This window comes from Canis lupus, chromosome 23, assembly GCF_011100685.1.
Source record: "Canis lupus familiaris isolate Mischka breed German Shepherd chromosome 23, alternate assembly UU_Cfam_GSD_1.0, whole genome shotgun sequence".
NCBI classification, from domain to species: domain Eukaryota; kingdom Metazoa; phylum Chordata; class Mammalia; order Carnivora; family Canidae; genus Canis; species Canis lupus.
Window position 1 is genome coordinate 7,739,595 of NC_049244.1, and position 19,848 is coordinate 7,759,442.

At 45.5% G+C, this 19,848-nt stretch overlaps 1 protein-coding gene across 1 annotated transcript in view; it reads left to right on the plus strand.

Annotated features, from left to right (window-relative positions):
- ITGA9 (integrin subunit alpha 9) overlaps positions 1–19,848 on the plus strand; it is a 336,390-nt gene that overhangs the window by 221,227 nt on the left and 95,315 nt on the right. The window lies entirely within an intron of this gene.

Sequence of the window (19,848 nt, forward strand, 5' to 3'; positions counted from 1 at the left end):
TCCCAGAACTGCAGGACCTGGGTAAATCTATTTGGTGGGGGGAAAGCAGGGGGTAGTTTAGAAAAAAAGGTGTTAAATCTCTGAAATTTTTTTGTTGTTTCTAATGCGCTGCAAAACAGCAATTTAATAATTTCCTCTTTTAGGGATCCCTGGGTGGCGCAGCGGTTTGGCGCCTGCCTTTGGCCCAGGGCGCGATCCTGGAGACCCGGGATCGAATCCCACATCGGGCTCCCGGTGCATGGAGCCTGCTTCTCCCTCTGCCTGTGTCTCTGCCTCTCTCTCTCTGTGTGTCTCTCGTGAATAAATAAATAAAATCTTTAAAAAAAAAAAAAAAAAAAAAAAAAAAAAAAAAAAAAAAAAAAAAAAAAAAATAATTTCCTCTTTTAAGGGGAAAAGAGGAGTCTTGGATTTTAAATCTTTTTCATAAAGCAGCACCACACCTCTTAAAAGGAGAGCGATGAAGATGGACTGCTAAGCCAAGGCAAACAAGAAAACACGAAAAAGATCAAGGAGAACCTGGGTGTCTTAGGCTGAGTTTCCCCGAAGCAGATGCAGAGGGGGCAGGGAAGCAGGACGGGGCAGGGTGTGGTCTCAGGGTGGCCTCGGCCCGATCCTGCAGGGGAGCTCTGAGGTGGGAGTCACAACTCAGCGAGGTCCATCTGAAGGTCAGCATGATGGGCTTTTGCTCCCTGGTAGCACCAGTGATTGGTTATAAGCCACCTACCGAGGAATAAAAGTTCTAGCACTTTCTGCCCTCTGTGGGTGAGGTGGGGACACAGTGGTCTAGTAGGCTGAGGGGAAGCCTCCAAAGAAGACCCCTGGGTGCTGGCTCTTGGAAGAAGACACATACTGGAGTCAGGAGGTGGGCCCCTCAGGGGCCCAAGGGAATCTGGTGGGATCCTGGAAGTGTTTGTTCTAGTAGGGTTGCCGTCTGCTGGTGTTCTTTGTGTTGTGAAGTCTGGGTTATGAGCTTATTGACAAAGATCCAGCTCGTGAAAAGTGCGTGTGGTATTCTCAGGTGATAGTGTGAATTGCACACAGGATATTTCTGGCAGCATCGGAATTAGGGAACCAGCAACTGTAGAGGCTCTTGGAATTTAACAGAGAATGTGAATGCACAGCCACATCCCATGACGCTCCAGCCTCCCAGAACTGTCATTCTGTCCCTTTGAGGCCAGACTTACCAGTAGCATCACTGCTTCCTGACAGCCACTGGCATTGTTCTTATCTAGGCACTTGAGTGTAACTAGCCGGCCAGTCCTCTTCCCTAAGTAAGTGGATTAAACAACTGATTTCAAAAGTAGTTAGGAATATGTTTGGCTGCATGTAAAAGAAAGGCCAACTTTTAGCAGCTGATCCTAACCCATTGGATTTTTGAACCATTTTGACTTTTCTTTCATAATAATAAACGTAAAAATGGACAGTCCAGGACTGGTAGGCAATTGCATGATGCCATCAGGAAACCAAGTTCTTTGGTCTTTGCACTCAGCCTTTTTTCATACATGTTGTCTCTTGGTTTCCACTTCCAGAGCCGCAGCTATGTTCCTGGCAGTAAGAAAAGGAAAGCTAACAGCCTGCTCTCTTTTATTTATTTATTTTTTTCAAATCTGGTATCGTTAACATGCAGTGTTATATTAGTGTCAGGTGTACAGTATAGTGATTCATCTGTACTCAGTGCTCATCACCTACTCTGCCCATCCAGCCACCCACCTCCCCTCGGTTATCATCAGTTTCTTCTCTAAAGTTAAGAGTCTGTTGTTTGGTCTGTATCCCTTTTCTTCTTTAATTTGTTCATTTGTTTTGTTTCTTAAATTCCACATGTGAGTGAAATCATATGGTAGTTGTCTTTCTCTAACTCACTTATCTTGCTTTGCATTATATTCTCTAGATCTATCCATATGGTTGCAAACGGAAAAATATTCTTTTTTGTGGCTGAGTCATATTTTATGTGTATAGCACCTCTTTCTCCATCTATTGATGGACACTTGTGCTGCTTCCATAATTTGGCTGTTGTAAATAATCCTGCTATAAAAACAGAGGTGCATATATATTTTTAAATTAATGTATTTCTATTCTTTGGGTAAATACCCACTAGTGGAATTACTACATCATAGGGTAGTTATATTTTTAATTTTTTGAGGAACTTCCATACTGTTTTCCACAGTGGCTGCAGTTTACATTCCCACCAACAGTGCAGGAGAGCTCCTTTTTCTCCACATCTTTGCCAATACTTATTGTTTCTTGTGGTTTTGATTTTAGACATTCTGACAGGTGTGAGATGATATCTCATTGTGGTTTGATTAGCATTTCCCTGAGATTAGTGATGTTGGACATCTTTTCATGTGTCTGTTGGCCATATGTATGTCTTTTTTGGAAAAATGTCTGTTCATGTCCATTTTTTAAATGGATTATTTGAAGTTTTTTGGTGGTGAGTTGTATAAGATCTTTATATATTTTGGATAGTAACTCTCTATCAGATATATCATTTGCAAATATCGTCTCCCATTCAGCAGGTTGTCTTTTAGTTTTTTTATTGTTTCCTTTGCTGTGCAAAGCTTTTTATTTTGAAGTAGTCCCAACAGTTAATTTTTGCTTTTGTTTCCCTTGACTTCGGAGACATATCTAGAAAAATGTTGCTTTGACCAATGACAAAGAAATTACTGCCTGGGCTCTCTTCTAGGATCTTGATGGTTTCAGGTCTCATATTTAGGTCCTTAATCCATTTTGATTTTATTTTATATGGTGTAAGAAAGTGGTTCAGTTTCATTCTTTTGCATGTAGTTGTCCAGTTAGGCCTGCCCCCTTTTAGATAGCTTTCCTGGAACCTCACTTGGCATTTTCCATGTACCTCTCATTGGCTAGAACCATGTCACCTGACCACCCCTGGCCACAGTGGAGGCTAAGAGATGAGTTTTCTGAGCTGGGCACATCGCCGCCCCAAACACAGTCAGGTTCTGCCAGTGGGGAGGAAGGGGAGAGTGGTGTTTGAGAGGCATCAGTGGAGTCAGCCATAGCAGAAACCTGAGAGAGGGTGTTTGCAAGTATGTGTCTCTGAGAAATAGGGGGAAAAGAAAAGAGGGACAGAGAGAGAATGAATCACAGACAAACAGGCAAATGACCAGCACAATCACCATCTCATCTTCCTTTTCCTAGGGCTCTTCCAGGCTCTGCATTACTGCATTTAGGATATATTAAAGTCATCATCAAGAATACCTGTTGGGGGCAGCCTGGGTGGCTCAACGGTTTAGCGCTGCCTTTGGCCCAGGGTGTGACCCGGGATCGAGTCCCACGTCGGGCTCCCTGCATGGAGCCTGCTTCTCCCTCTGCCTCATGTCTCTGCCTCTGTGTGTGTATGTGTGTCTCTCATAAATAAATAAAATCTTTAAAAAAAACAAAAGAAAGAATACCTATTGGGAAGATCTGGTTTGGCCCTGGCCAGGTGTCACAGAGCACCCAGAGTGAACCAGCAGGTGATATGACTCAGTTCCATCTTATCAAGCAGTGCCCAGTGAAATCCACTCCAGTAGATGTCAGATCCTGATAATGTATCAGATGATCTTTACCTGTCTGCCTTATCTGTCTTCATTGACATATGCATTTCTTATTTGGACAAAATGAAGCCACTCCAATGACAATGTTGGTAGATTTGGATTTGGGGGCCTCCCACGAAAATGCTGCCACAGCTCTCTGTCCAAGCCAACCTGCACTAGAAAGGCCAGCATTCAGTACCCCTGTCCTCCTAACCATTTGGTGTACATATTTCCAGTCCCTTCTTCACTGTTCTATTTCTGTTTTTGTGCTGTGTCTAGTTTGGCATCTTCCTTCTTCTAAAATATGGAGCCCAGGCCCAAACTGCTGTCCAGTGAGCCTACCACAGAATTAGCATTGCCCCAGTTCTAAACATGGTATTTCTGTGAATGTGGCAGCCACAGCACAATTATATTCATTTGTGATGCATTTACTCTATTTTTCTTCTTGTCTTTTTATGCTATTTGGAAGTTTAGTTGTGTCATTTATAGGCTTGCTACTTAAAATATGGTCACAGACTGACAGCATGGCACCATCTAGTCAATTAGCTTGTTGGAAATGCAGAATCTCAGGGTGCCTGGGTAGTTTAGCCAATTAAGCATCTGCCTTCGGCTCAGGTTGTGTTTCCAGGCTTGATCCTAGGACGGATCAAGCCTCCCATCATGCCCTGCATCAGGCTCAGTGGGAAGTCTGCTTCTCCCTCTGTCTCTCCCCTTGCTTCTACTCTCTCTATCTCTCACTCGCTCTTACTCTCTCAAATAAATAAAATCTTTTTTAAAAGGAAAAGAAAAGAAAGGAAGGACAGGCATACTCTCAGACCTTACCACCCCCGGACCCTGCTGAATCAGGGTCTGCATTTAACAAGATCCCTGGGTATTTGTACACACAGCAAAATTTGACATTGGTCATAGCTCCTGACTTTAGGTCATCTAACTTGGTAACCTATCAAGACATCAATAAGAACCCTTAAATGCACTTGGAGTAATGGGCCTGGTAGGGCTCCAGGTGTGATGTCCTATAGGTAAACATGGAGCCACTTGCTGGGTGGACTAGGAGAGAAGTAGATATTTCTGTAGCATCCTTCAGGCACTCTACTGGGTGCTTATTTCATTGAATCCTCACCACAGCCCTGTGTGATGGGTGCTCCTATTCCCAATGTATAGATGAAGGAAGAGAAACTCACAAGATGAAAGAAACATGATCATTTTATGCTCAAGACTCATAAAGGTTAACAAGACTGAGATTGCACTAGAAAGTGACTGAGCTGGTGCTAACATCACCTTCTGGCCCAGATTTCATTGTCTTATCTGCCAGGAAATCTCTCAGATGCTTTGCCAACAATGTGGTTGGCTAACCAGGGAAATCAGTCTCTGCCTCTGTGGTTAGAGGTAATGCTGTTTCTCCCTAGCATTAACTGTTCAAATGGCAGCCATTTAGGGGCTGCCCATGCAGGAGGCAATGAGGTGGGCTCTTCGCTCAAGGAGAAGAAGCTAACTGGTACATGTGCTGTAGCAAACAGAGAAGTCCAAAATCAAGGATCTTGAGGGATCCAAAGAAAGTCTCAAGACAGTTTATAGTGGTCAGGGAGGTGCCTTTCCTGGGGTGAGAAAGTCAAACCGTGAGCATAGCTGCTCATGGACTAAAATTGAGATGAGGAAAAGGAAAAAAGTCCCCTGGGCCAAAGAGTGGGCTATGCTTGAAATCAACTGTGTTGATTAGGTAATAGCAAGACAAGTAGGACTCCAGCTGGCTAAATCCAGTCTTCTTTCTGGACCAATCACAACTAGTAGCACAGTTATTCACCAACCTTTTATGTCCTTTTTTTGTTTTTAGTCTTAAATAGCCTGTTTTAATTGAGATGTAATTTACATAGTGTAAAATGTACACATCTTAACTATAATCTATAATCTTTATATATATCTATTCCCATCTAGCCACCACCCACATCAAGAATGAGAACATTTCTAGCAGTACAGGAAGATGTCTGAAATGGGATCCTAGTCCCTCCAAACCTTCCATTTGCAGGAAATACCAACTCCCTTCCTCTTGCCCCTGCTCCTTTCTCTCACCTCTACATCTGTTCCACCAATAGCCTATTGTCTAGACCTACAGAATATATCCATAACCCAACCACTTTGCACCATCCCTCCTGCTCCCGTCCTGGCCCAAGTTACTACCGTATTTTGCCTGATTATTGACTGCAGTTGCTTCCTCCATAATTAGTCTCCCTGCTTCTACCCTTGCACCTCTACACTCCTTTGCCCTGAACCCTCCAATGGCTTCCCATCTCACTGTAAACTTCATTCTTTGCAATACCTGTAAGACTCTATAGGGTCAGAACCAGTTAGTTGCTGCCTCTCTGAACACATTTCCTTTGACTCTTGCCCTTGCCATCTCCAGTGTAGCCACCGTGACCTCCTTTGCTATTCCTTGCAACACACCAAGCTTGTTCCTGCCTCAGGGCCTTTGCACAGGCTCTTCTGTCAGATATCCATATGGCCCAGTCCCTCAATCCCTTCCCATCGTGCCTCAAATGTCACCTGATTAGAAATACCCTACTGTTCCAAACACCCCCATACCCTGATTTTTTCCATAGAACTTATTACTATCTGATGTACTATTTGTTTTGCTGATTACCTTAGCCTTCCCACTGGACTATAAGTTCCATATAGTATGGAATGACTTTTTATTCATCAGTTCATCCCTAACACCTACAGCAGTACCTGGGATATAGTCAGTTGTCAGTATTGTTACATGAATAAATGAATGGGTGGCAAATGGGTATATAGAAAGAAGAAAGATATTTTTTTATGTACTTTATGGCTACTATGTCAGTTATCATTAAATTTTATACTGCCCTAGTACTTTTTAAGTACTAAATCCTCTTTTTAAAAACTTGGTGGCAAAAAAATAAAATAAATAAAATAAAAACTTGGTGGCTTGGAGAGGTATGCTAGCTTCTTATCTCCCTGGAAAGGCAAACCACAAAGAGTCAGAGAACTGGAGCAATGCTACCCCCACCTGGCGAGAGAGTCTTGCTGTGTAGGATCAGGCCTGACCTGATGAGCGAGTTTGGTCCTTTGGTGCCGAAAGTCACCATCGGTGCTAAGGGATCCATGTAGTATCTGTGCCCTGTGCCCCCTCATTTGAGGCCAGCATCGTTTTCCTGCCAGAGCAGTTCTCTGTCCATGAGTTTCTGCCCTTGGTTTGCAGGCCCTGGATAGGCCTGGGAACGTGACAGTCCCACGGGCTTGAAAATCATCTATGCTATGGGTTCTTTCACGTGCCTTCATTAGGTTTCCCCAGAAGTAAACCCTGAGACAAGAATTCAGATGCAAGGTATTTATTTACAGCAGTGAGGGTGGGACCCAGGGGGTGAGAGAAAAGAAAGCAGCAGATGAAGGATAGGTTCTCAAGCTAGGTATACTGTGGGCCACTGGGTCCCCTCCCACTGGGGAGTTCTGGGCCCATTGATGAGGTATCTCAGAGCTAGCAGCCCAAGGAGTGAGGGCTGGGGCCTTATCCACACTCTCCACAGTCACTGTTGAGGACTGCTCGAACACTTCTCGCTTGCCTTGCATAGAGGCCACAGTGCCTCTGTCACTGGAGAAAGCCCTCCAGTGAAAACCTGCAGGCACCCCAGCTGGAGAGAGACAGAGACAGAGACGTGGACCAAGGTCTGCTCTGATTGCCTCCACTCCAACAAGAAGTCTCACAGCCAAGGCTGGCCTCCGACTCCTCAACTGCTGGCCCCATTTCTTTCTAGTGCTCACTAAGATAGAGGGAAGGAGATGGAACAGCAGTCCACAGGCTGTAGAATTTAAGGAGGTTGGAGCAATTATAGGCCTCACATAGCCCGGGGTATCTGGAAGCATTGGCGTCACACTGATAGACACGAGGCAGGCCGCCTCTGCTTTCAGGGAGCTTCCAGAGTCTGTGGGGCAGGTAATATGGCCTCACATGCATGTGGTCCACCAGAGGTATGGCTCAGGATCCAGGGTGGGCTTTTGGCAGGCGAAAGAGTGAGTTATTTGGTGCTTGAGGGGCCTAATTTTACCAAAGACTGCCACTATACATGAGCCACCAACAGGGCGTACCTGGTGGGAGCGTAGAAGTACCTGTGATGGGGGTGGCGGGGGGCGGGTGGCTGGTGATGGTGGCAGGGAACGATGACACAGAGTCATTATAATCACCCACTGGTGCCTCTCAGTAACCCATTTTAAAAGGAGAAAACTGAGGCTGCAAAAGGATTAGGTTGTCCCAGGAAGCAGCACAGCTGGGATCTGAGCCCAGTCTGCCTGGAGACCAAGGCTGTGTTTTGTCCACGATGCTCATGCTTCTCCCAAGTGAGAAGCCTTTACCTCCCTTTACCTGGGGGGGGGGGAGGGGGGGGGGTGACAGCGACAGCTCCACAGGGGTCCCTGTACATGGTAGGGTGGTTAGAGCTGTGCATTGAAAGGTCTCCACCGAGGTTTTAGTTTTCCCCAGAGAAAGTGAAAGATGGACCCGGGGAGCCCCCAGCCTTTGACTGGAGAGCTCTGTTCCCTTTGCACTTGGCTCACCCCAGCAGGCAGACACAGCTCTCCGAAGCTTTTCCAAGGGGGAATGCAGAAAACTGGAGCTGCTGGTACCTGGGGCTGAGCAGATGATGGTCCTGGCAGGAGAGATGGGGCTGAATTGGGGAGGGTGGGAGCTGCCACAGAACACCTTGCTGGGAGGTCAGCTGCAGGAGAGGAGTGGCCAGCACTCCTCCTAAAGATGTCATGTTCCTGAAAGTCACACTGGGAAATGCATCATCACAAGGGTGCCTCCTTGGCCACGCATCTCCTTAATGAAAGCCCAGCCCTCCTCTGAACAGAGGTGTGAGAATTCCTTAGATATCCACTGAGCACCTCAGTGGAGTCTGGAGAGGCCCAGGACTCAGAGATGGGGCAGGTGTCAGCTCTGCCTCTGGAAAGTGCACAGCAGAGCTTGGCGTTGGGGTAAGAAGGGTCCTGTCGCTGCCCAAGCCTAGGAGGGGTGTCAGTTCAGCTTAGCAGAAAGATCTGCTGTGATCCTTCAGCACAGTGATGACTGCTAGGAATTGTTGGCATATGTCTCAAATTTCCTCTTATATTTTTATGTTATTATTTATGCATTTGAATATATATTACATAAGAGGACATATGGAGTATTTTATGCATATCATACCAGAAATACTAATCCTTCGCCAATAACATTTGTCCCTGATTTGTCCTTTGTTTTTTTAACCTTATGACAATTAGCCCAACAGAAGTCTTAAACTCTTACATAATCAAATTCATTCATCTTGTTCTTTATGCATAGTTTCTGACTTTAGTGTTGGCTTAAAATTCCTCCCCATCTCCAGATATCTACCCAAAATGTATCCATACTTCCTAGTTTCATTTTCTCTTCACATTTAAATTTCCAGTCCATCTTTGGGGGAATTTACCTTGGTGTAAGAAGAAAAATGTACAGATCCAACTTTTTTTTTCTCCAAATAGTACAATGTCTCCAAAAGATTTATTAAACACCCATCACCCACTCACACTGCCCCTGACTTGATGTCACCATCTTCTTCATATTCTGAATTCCCATTACATTTGCATCTGTTTCTGGGTTTCTGAGTTTCTGTGTTCTGCCTCCTGACCTGTCTACCTCAAGGTCAGACCGATGAAGCTTTAATTGCTGAAGCTTCCTATGACAGCTTAACATCTGGAAGAGACAGTGTCTCCCTTAGCACTCGACTTCTTCAACTTCTGCCGCCAAATGTCACATGCTTATTTTTTCAGTCATTCCTTTAAGTTCAGAAAAATTCCATTGCAATGTGATTGGAATTACTTTAAATATGTACTTTAATTTTGGAAGAACATACACATTTTTTCAGTTTTCAGGTTTCTCATCCAAGAATCTACTCTGTCCATTTACTCTTCCTTTCTGTCCCTCAGAAGGATATCATCATTTCCTCCACAGAGGTCCCACCTGTTCATGTTATTCCTGGATTCTTGCTGTTGTAAATATTACATTTTTTAGAAAACCTATTCTACTTTTTAGAAAATTTCCATGATCTCTTTTTAACTGGCTCTTACATATATACAAAGAAAAAGAAGCTTTCAAGTTTGGCGTAAGTTTAACTAATGATTTTATTGAACTTGGACCTTAGCTTTTGAGCAAGGACCTTAGCTTTTTCTCTCATCCCAGCCTGTTTTAGGTAGAAATCATAATCTTTGCAAATAATGATTTTACCCCTCCTTTTTAATGTTAAAATTTCACTTCTTCCTCTAGAGGAGTACCCTGCCTCTCACTCGGTGTTGAACAGCAGTGGGCATAGTGAGCATCCTTCTCATTCTCAACTGTAATGGGTCATCATGGTGGTTATAGACCTGAGTTCTGTTTTATTAATGATATTAAGGAAGTGCATTAATGTGGATGAGCACTGACATCTTGTCAAATATACTTTAAGTCTCTTTGTAAGATTCTTGCAAACTTGAAGAGCTCTTATGCATGTCAAGGAATGGTCACTTCTATTAGTGTGATACCTAATATCCAAGTCACTTACTTTCAAGCAACTACCATTTTACAAATACTCACATAGTACTTACATGACTTGTAAGTCAGAAAATGGATTTCAGTGGTTTAAGTTGAACCATATGAAGTTGAAACTATTGTAGCTCAAAGATAGCCAAATATTGGCAATGTCAGGTGGTTCAGCCTAATAGATTTTCTCATTTAGCTCTGAACGCAAGCTAAATGCTTGAACTTTTTCTTAAATCTCAGACTCTCTTAAATGCTTTCAGTAACTTAACAAACTCATGATTCACCAGTCAGTGGACTAACACTGACACCCAACTACATACGTGCTGTTATCAGAAATTGAAATTTATTATCTCTAGTCTGATTCTAATTTTGGCTTCAGTTCTGATTTCTTCCTGGAGCTGCACTTGCATGGACGTTCCCAGAAGGGTTAGGGCCACCTGCTGAGGCCTGAGGCGTGGACTGGCACTGCTGATTTGGGATCCAGGGACACGAGGATGCAACTCTGGTCCATGATCCAGTTGTTCCATGTAGCCAAAACTATTGTTGTGACACCTGGTCCCCTCCAGCCCTTCTTGCCATTTTTGTCCCTCCACCTACACACACACTCCTCCTTGGTTTTCTTTCAACACCCAGGTACTGTGACTCTTGTATTGAAGACTGACCTCAGGTCACAGGCGCCACTTTACCTGTAGTCATGAAGAGGTGCAAGTGCCTCGATCTGGGCAGCCCTTGGCTGTGACTGTGCGGTACCAATTTACAAATGCCCAGCACCCCCAGATCAGGACAGCTGTGAGGTAACTCACTCCAGAAGCCCCTCTGTGGGATCAGGAGAGGCCACCCTCTGCTGGAGTTGGCCTGAGCTCACACCTTTGCCTGACTCCCACCACCACCTAGATCCCCTTTCCTGCCTTCTCCACTTTCTTATTGGTTCCCTGGGAGCACATTTTTTTAATGCATCTTTCAATCCAGAATACTCATCTCAGGCTCTCCTTCTGGTACCCAGACCTACAGCAGATGGGCCCCTTTTTCTATAAATAGGCTTTGTTCATCACAGCAGACACTTCTCAAACTACTGATCTGACCAATCAGTTATGTTTTGTTTTGTTCCCCTGTGACCACAGACTCTTCCCTCAAATGACCCATTTGGAGTATCTTATCTTTGTAACACAACCTAATATAAATCTACTTTATAAGTATTTGTTTTGAGTGATTACTTGTTCTGAGGGAGGCCCCTTCCAAGTCAGTAAGATTTAAAGGTTTTGATCAACTTGGGTCACTGAGATGACAACGTTTTTTGTTTTTTTTAATTACTATTCTTAAAATATTGGCCTCTGAAACTATTCATGTTGCTTCTCTTTTTTTTGCCTTTTCATAGATCAAATGTACTTTAAAAGCTCCCACCTCTCCTTGATCATCACTATGTCATTGGACTCCATTTGCTAATATTTGATTTAGTACTGTTGTTTCTGTATTCCTAAACAAGCTTTGTCTGTAGTTTTCTTTCTTGTGTGGTCTCTGTCAACTTGGTGTCAGGCTTTTGCAAGCATTCACAAAAATAAGCAGGAAGTTTACATTCTTTCCCTGTACTCTGGGAATGCACATGGCACGGTCACGGCCACCACAGCGGGCAGCACAATGTGTGTGACCATGCTCTGGACTTCACTTTTATTAATATATTTAAGCCTCACACTCACTGTGGTGAGGCATGTCGAGTTATAAGCTGAGTTTTCCTGATCAGGAAACTGAGACTTAGCAAGGCTAAGGAGGAGCCATAGCTGGTAAGTGGCGGAGTGAGAATTCAGGCACAAACAGGCCACTCCAGGGAGCTGAAATGCATCTTCTTTGCATCAAGAGGCTTGTTTACACGTCCAGTGCAGTGTGCTGGCTGCTCACGTGGCTCTGGAGCTGTTACCCTCTGGAGGGCCAGGTGCTTCGTGAATGAGTCTTTCTCATGAGCTCATCTCCAGTTTTTTGTACAAGAGGTAATGGGCAAGGAAACATTAATGAATTTGCAGAGACAGCTGCAGTTGGTCTGAACAAGGCTCTCTTCAGCCTCCTAAGGATATTGGCACACAGACCCAGCTCCTGACCAGTTCCTCCTGGAGTTAGCTTTCCTGTGGTGCCTGCATGTCTCCACACTGGACCCTGGAAAACTGGCAGGAGCCTCACCCTTGGGTTTTCCTCTCTGAAATTAATTTGTCCTCATGTGAACTCAACATAAAAGGGAAGATCACACATGAAAGCTTTGCCCTTAAATGGGATTGGAGAGGTGGAAATAGCACCGTCCTCCCTACTTTGACCTTTACCTGTTGAGCATTTGACAGCTGGAAGAGGACACGCTGGTGGCTTTGTGCTCTTGGCACAGTGAGTCTGGCAAACCAGGAGGTTATTGAATGATTGATTATATCATATAACAAGTGGAATGCTATGACACATTCTAATTTCCTGATGTATGTGTACATTGAAGTGATGCAGGGTCGTAGAGACAGCTATGATTTTCATGAGATAAAAGCCTCTAGTTTTGTTCTGTTTTACTGTAAATAACCAAAGGCTGGTTCTCCTAACACCGAGGCTGAGTGAATAACATAGAGCCCTCGTTTTCATCATTTAGAATGAGACTTGGGAGGTAACCATTAACCTATATCCTAAAGGTCTATAGGGATTAATTCTCCTACCAGTAAAGAACTCACAAACGGGAAACGTGGTGCTTAGAATGGCATAAAGGGCACCTAGCTGAGTCATGACTAGGATCATGGTGCCATCCATTTTCTCAGCGAATAAAATTCCTGTGTTTAACGTGGATCAGGAGTAGAAGATGCATGAGCCAGCCAGACATAAGCCCTACCTTCAGTTGCTTACGGTCCATCAGGGAAACAGTTCTACATGCAGTGGATTGACACCATGGTGAGTGTATCGCACTTGGGTGTCATGGCAGGTTTCTTGGGGTACTGTGGGAAGTTTCTGGGAAGATGGGGGAATGAGTCAGCCCAGGAGGTTCTAGCAGGGGCCACAGGTATGTTCAGCCCCACAGCTAGATGTCCCTGTGTGAGCGGCAGGGAGGGAGATTGTGTGAGCATTTCAGCTTTTTAGTGTTGGAATTCCTTATTGTTGGAGCCTCCAAATAGATTTATAAAATGCCATAAAAATGCTTATTCACTTATTTATTATAAAGCTCTCATTTCTGAAGAAGTAAGGATCTGCTTTTATTATTTTTCCTTACTTTAGGATATTAGCCCCCCCCAAAAAAAAACAACAAAAGCTATCCTTAATGAAAGTAGAAGCTTTTCAGTTGAGCCCAGAATTGTCATCATAAAAGAATCATTCACACATTTGGTTGGCATTGATGGTTATCAGCCAGCTGATGGATCCAAGCTCTACAGCTGACCCTTGTCATAGAAGGAGGGAAACTCAAGCCCTAACAGACCTAAGACATTACGTTTCCCAGGTGGGACGAGCCCCTGGGAAAGGAAATGGTGTATTGAATGTCACAAGGCCACATGCATATCGATTTTTTGGTTCTTGTCTTGGAAAACCAAAGCTAGGTTTAGAGAAGTTCCTTCCTTCTCCAGCTTCTCTGAAAGTGGAGCTTGGTGCAGGAGGATGCTGAGGCTCCCCGGTCTGGTTTCCCAGCTCATCATTACCATATATGGTCCCTGAAGCATCCTACCTGCGCTCCTTATCAGCTCCCGATCAGTCCCAGTGTGCAATATTAGTTTTGACTTTGGGAAATAAGGCCTCTTTTACTTTGCTGGAAGTATACAGCAACCATTTTATTTTGCTTGTGCTTCATGAATTAATTGGGCAATGAGGGGAAAGAGTATGCACATTGAGCATATAGGCTTTTTTAAAGCCACTACCCACCCAGCTTTCTAGAACCTGCCTTGCTCTTTGGGAAGAAAGGAGTGTGTTCTAGCAAGGCCAAGTCCAATGAGGACTTTGAGATGGAAGCAGCAGAAAATGAAAAGGTTGCAGTTTCCATATGGTGGGCTTGACATTTGGGGTAGAATGGAAATGAAGGATGGAGGCCAGGCCAGAGGAAGTTTGGTTTTGCAGAACAAGAACCCAGGCAGGTTAATTTCTTACATTCTTGCTCTTCTCCCCACTGCACACATACTGGCCTGCTCCAGAAGAACCACATGTCTTTGCATATCTTGCCCACGAACCCTTTCGGGATGGCTTTTCCCTGTGAGCTCCTTCTGGAAATCTTCCTTAAGGCCTCGGTTGGACTACTGGGCTTTTTGGTTCACCTTTTTCCCAAAGCAATGCTTTTAAGGCCACTCCTTCCTCTAAGATCTACCAACCACAGGCAAATGGTGTCTGCCATTTTCCAAGCCTGAAATGAGGATGTAAATGCAGGTGGTTTATTGCATCAGGGTCCAGAAAACAGGAAGAAGGGAAGAAAAACCCATATGAGTGTGTATGTGTGTGTGTGTGTGTGTGTGTGTTCAGGTCACCACTGGTAGTATCCGCACCTTTGAGAAATGTAAAGAAAGTCATGCAGGAAGTTCCATGAGAGGACACTGAGGCTGGGCATTCATTCACTAGTGCCCACTCCCAGTCAGTTGAGGTCTGTCTCCAAAGGAATAGATTGTCCTGCCCTGGCAAGGGTGCAGGTGAGTGTGAGTGCCCATTGGAACTGTCTGCTGTGCCAGAGTTGAAATCAGAGTTAGGCCAAGAGCGAATGACACAGGGCATCTGAGGCATATGTACACCCATTTCTAACCCCAGTCCCAACCCAAGCTGTCAGAAACTGAGTTCAGCCCCTAATTGCCTTCTGCCATTTGAGCAAAAGCATTGGTCAGCTCTCCTCCTGGCCCAAATCCGTTTTCTGACATTTTCCATGAGCCCACAGGGAAGACAGTCTGCATTCTTTTTCTTTTTTTAAGATTTTATTTATTCATTCACGAGAGACAGAGAGAGAGGGGTAGAGACATAGGCGGAGGGAGAAGCAGACTCCCCGCAGGGAGCCTGATATGGGACTCACTCCAAGGACCCCAGGGTCACACCCTGAGCCGAAGGCAGATGCTCAACCACTGAACCACCCAGGCATCCAGACAGTCTGCATTCTAAGTCGAGGTGAACAGGTAGGACTTTGTGTTTCAGAGGGAGATGCGTAGGGTTTAAAGCAAGACCTTGGGGCAGCCCCAGTGGCCCAGCGGTTTAGCGCTGCCTTCGGCCCAGGGCATCATCCTGGAAACCCGGGATCGAGTCCCCCGTCAGGCTCCCTGCATGGAGCCTGATTCTCCCTCTGCCTGTGTTTCTGCCTCTCTCTCTCTCTATCTCTGTCTGTCATGAATAAATAAATAAAATCTTTTTTTTTTTTTTTTAAAAAGCAAGACCTTGGCTCTTCCTGATACTATGCTTGACACCAGATATAAATTAAGAAAGCATGAAAATGGGAAAATGTCTGAAAAGCTATGACATTTAAACTATACTGTGCAAGAAACCTCATTTTGAGCTAAACAAATGAAATCCAGACCTTAGGAAAGGTAAATAAGGACTTGATTGCTTTAACCTACAAAAAAGATTAATACAGAAACATTTTTAAACATCTTAGCAGAGGGCAGTGCAATTCAAATGAGAAGTTCAATGTGCTTCAACAATTTACAAAGATTTAGTTAAGGAACATCTTACCAGTGAGTTATCTTCTGTTAGGTGGGATCTTGGGGTGTGGTTCCACCTTTAGCAGGTAATGAAAACCATGTCTTTGAGGAGTTTATGAAACCCATCCCTTGTTATTACTGTGTTTGTGGTCTTGTCCTGTTTCTTTTTACTCGTAGTGTGGTCTGGTGCTTTGAATTTCTAAGGACAGTAAACAAGGGCCATTTTTTTGTCATCCGTCTTGAGTTGGTATGTTCTTCCGTGTTCTGAGGTTCAGTCCTCAGCTGCCAGGGACACAGGTACAGTGAAAAAGGTGATGACTGGGTTTCTTGTATGCATCCAGTGTCTCCAGGACCCCATTTTCCTTGGCTCCAGTGGATGGGCTCAGTGGTGATCTCGCCATTCAGAGCCTCATGAAAGACCTGCTACTAGGAGTTCTGCATTTTCTTATATTCTGTCTCTGTTTTCATCTGTGGACATCATTTCTGCCTCTGGCGCTAACCAAAAAAGAAGGACTGATCATAGTTTCTGAGCACTAGGAGTGGGGACAAGCCAGGGCTTCCCTTGGCTGGCAGTACGGGTCTCACAAGGGGTGGGGTGGGTGACCCCATCCTCATGGCCACCCATTCCTGAGTGCTTCCCATTGGCTGGATAGGACTTAGGTCACTCACAGGGGTCCTCATTTATTCCTCAACTCTGTACTCTGTACCCATCACTGTAACAAACCACCCTTAGATGTAGTGACTCAACACAGCAATCACCTAAAGTCATTCATGACCCCGGTAGGAGTCCCTCCGCTCTAGGCTGGGCTCCTGACCTCACACAGATATCTGTGGTGAGATGGCAGGCCCATGGAGCTGCCCTCCAATGTCTGGGGCAGTGGGAGCGATAGCTCTGTGGTCTCCTCCTTCAGCAGATAGGCCCAGGCTCACGTGGGCTCCAGGAGAGCCAGCAGAAGCTCCAAGGCCTCTGGAGATGAGGCCTGTGCCAGGCAGAGCACCACGTCTGCTGCATTCTGTTGATCAGACAAGTGATGTGTTCTGCGCAGACTCGAGGTGGAGAAACGTCCACCTGGTGCTGGGGGCAGTGGCAGGGAAGCGTGGGGTGGTGGAGGGGAGGCATCATTGTCTTCACTCCTCACCTTTAACTTGAGAATCCTAATGGGAGGAAGCAGAGCACACTTTTGGAAGGTTTTGGAAGGTCTGGAGCAGAGCTGGAGAATCTGGTGTTTCTAAAGAATATTCTCTGGATGAAACTGACACCAGGAAGGGGAAAGGATCCCATCGGACTCTCTCTTGTGATGGAAAAACCAAGTACAAGGTTGTACTTACTGCTCTGGCTTGGTTTTCACAAAAACTCGGCAGAGCCCTGATGGGGAAAGGAACACACCCAGTGTGACAGGGACTCTGCTGGGCATAGCCACAGCCAGCATCTCACGGAGCACCCCTGCTAACCCTGCGGGGATAGAATGATCATCTCCATTTCATTTCACGGAAGCTAAAGACTCAGCTCAGGAAGAGGGTGGTTTGCCCCAATTTACAAAACTGGCAAGTGGCAGCGCTAGCACTGGAGCTCCCATCTCTCTGATGACAAAGCTTTTCTGTTGCCATCCTGCTTCACGGTGAAGGACAGGGCCTGATCCCTGACATCAGTGAACTGCCAGGAAGTAAATATTGTCCTTACCATCACCATGCGTCCTGCCCAAAATAGAGAGTAATAAGAGTATAGGGTTTGAGGATGAGCTCCCAGGCATGATTTAGGGGGGAGGAGGGTGAACAGGGCTCTCACCTAGACACATCAACAGAGACCTTCTGGCTTCAGAGTGTCTTCCCAGAGGGACCCTGAGGCCCGAACATGAAAGCTAGATTCCTTATTTCTAGGATGACCATATAATCTGTCAAACTGGGATACTTCGAAGACCTACCAGGAGAATAATTAATAAATAGCCCCAGGAAAACAGGCATCAATTGGGACTGTCCCAGGCAAATGCGATTCAGCATCACCCTACCTACGGTCAAACTATAAGGAAGGCTTTGTGATTCTGCAGGCTCCCTGGAGTGGGCATGAGGGGAAGACTGTGGCCTTGGAGCCAGATGAGGTTGGGCCTTAGTGTACCCCCTCACCCCCACTGTCTGATTCTGGGGCTCTGCACAACAGCCCTAAAGATGCCTATTCATCTATTGTTGTGCAGCAAAGTACTTCAAAACCTGGGAGCTTCAAGCAACAAGCAATTATTATCCTTCACAGCAGGTCAGGGATTTGGGGTGCTTCTAGCTCAGGGCCTCTCAGAGAGTATAGTCAGGATGCTGGCAAGGGGCACAGTTATCTAAGACTTGGCTGGGGCTAGAGGATCTGCTTCTAACGTAGCTTCTCACATGGCTGATGGATTGGTCGTGGCGGTTGGTAGGAGACCTCAGGGCTTCTGCACAACAGCCCCTCCAACAGGTTGTCTGAGTGTCCTTACATCAAGGCGGCCAGGCAGCACACTCGCCCCTGACCTTCTCTCAGAAGTCACACAGAATCACTTCCACCGCGTTCTGTTACTTGGAAGGGAGGTAGTAAGCCTGGCCCACATTCAAGGGCAGGGGACTGAGGCTCCACCTTTGAAGGGAGGAGGGTCAAATAATTTATTTGAAAACCACTATTCCTGATCAGGATGGATGTTCCAGACTTCTAATTCTGGTCTGTAAGGTACCTGCAACAGTGCCCAGTATTCATTAAAAACAAAGATTCTCTTGGCTCTCTGAGCAACATTCCCAAATGATGACGGACAAGACAGGGTCCGAAATCATGTAAGCCTGGGCATGGCTGCCAGGCATGAATGAACCTGAGTCATCTTTATAACTAAGGGCCTGAGGAAATTAGGTCAGCTCTGAGGCTTCTTCAGATGTGGGTCATTCCTGTGTGGGACCAGGTAGCCAGAGGACTCCGTCTTAGTGTAGACTTTAACACACATCCTCCTAAGTCCCTCTGATGAGCACTCCCAGCCCCACTTTGGTGCATGGGGCCATCATGGCTGAGTGTCCTCCTCTCTCAGGGGAGGTAGGTCCCAGCACTGTAGCACCCAGGCCTACTCTAGGGGCTCTTCTCCAGCCCACCCTCTGCTAGGCCCTTTCAAGGGCTTTTATTTAATTTGCTTCCCAGAACACTGGGAGATAGGTATTTATACCCGTTTTAACCCTTTTCGTGGCAAGCAATAAAAAATTCAACCCAAAGTGGCTTGGGTGAAAAAACAATTCATTGTTTTGCCAAAAACAAAAAACAAAACAAAACCAACAACAACAACAACAAAAAACAACCAAAAAAACCTAGCTTTGGCTTTAGTCACATCTTGTTACTAGGCCTCAGAAAGTTGCCCCAGTGTCTGTCCATCTGTCAGCTTCTCTTTCTCATTTTGGCTCATTTCTCAGACAGGTTGTCCCCTCAGGGTGGCAAAATGGCTCTCAAACCATGGTGAATGAGCAGTCTCATGTCATAAAACTCCTAGCAAAAGTTATATTGAGTTTCATTGGTCTAATTGCCCTAAGCCTGGGTTACATGCCCTACCTCTTAGGGGTTGGGGGTAGAGTGCCACCCACAGGTCCTGGGCTGAATGTGGGGAGGAGATGGCTCCCCAGAGGGAATTGTGGTCTGTCCTCACAAAGCTGAAGGGCAACATTGTTATCCTCATCGACCAGCAGAAAATGGGCTCAGAGCAGGCAAGTAACTTGTTCATGATCTCACAGCTAACAGTTGAGGGATCCTACTTGTGCTCAGGTGGATGATGAAAGAAGAGGTCCTCTCTCTACCCCAGCCTTGACTCCTAAGTGCTTTGTGACCATCTTAAGTATTCCCTTAAAACTCTAGGACGTGACCAATGGTTCTAGAAGTGACTGGGTTAAAATGACGTTGGTGGATCGTGAATTGGATGATACCCGCCAAGGGGAGGAACCAGAATTTCCAGTTAGGAAAACCCCTTTCAGAACCTTTGAAAGAACTGGGAGCTTTTGTTCTCTCAAGGTCCATATGACTTTTCCTTTTTTTTTTTTTTTTTAAGATTTTATTTATTTATTCATGACAGACACATGGGCGAGAGGGTGGGGGGCAGAGACACAGGCAGAGGGAGAAGCAGGCTCCATGCAGGGAGCCTGACGTGGGACTCAAACCCGGGTCTCCAGGATCACACCCTGGCCCGAAGGCAGC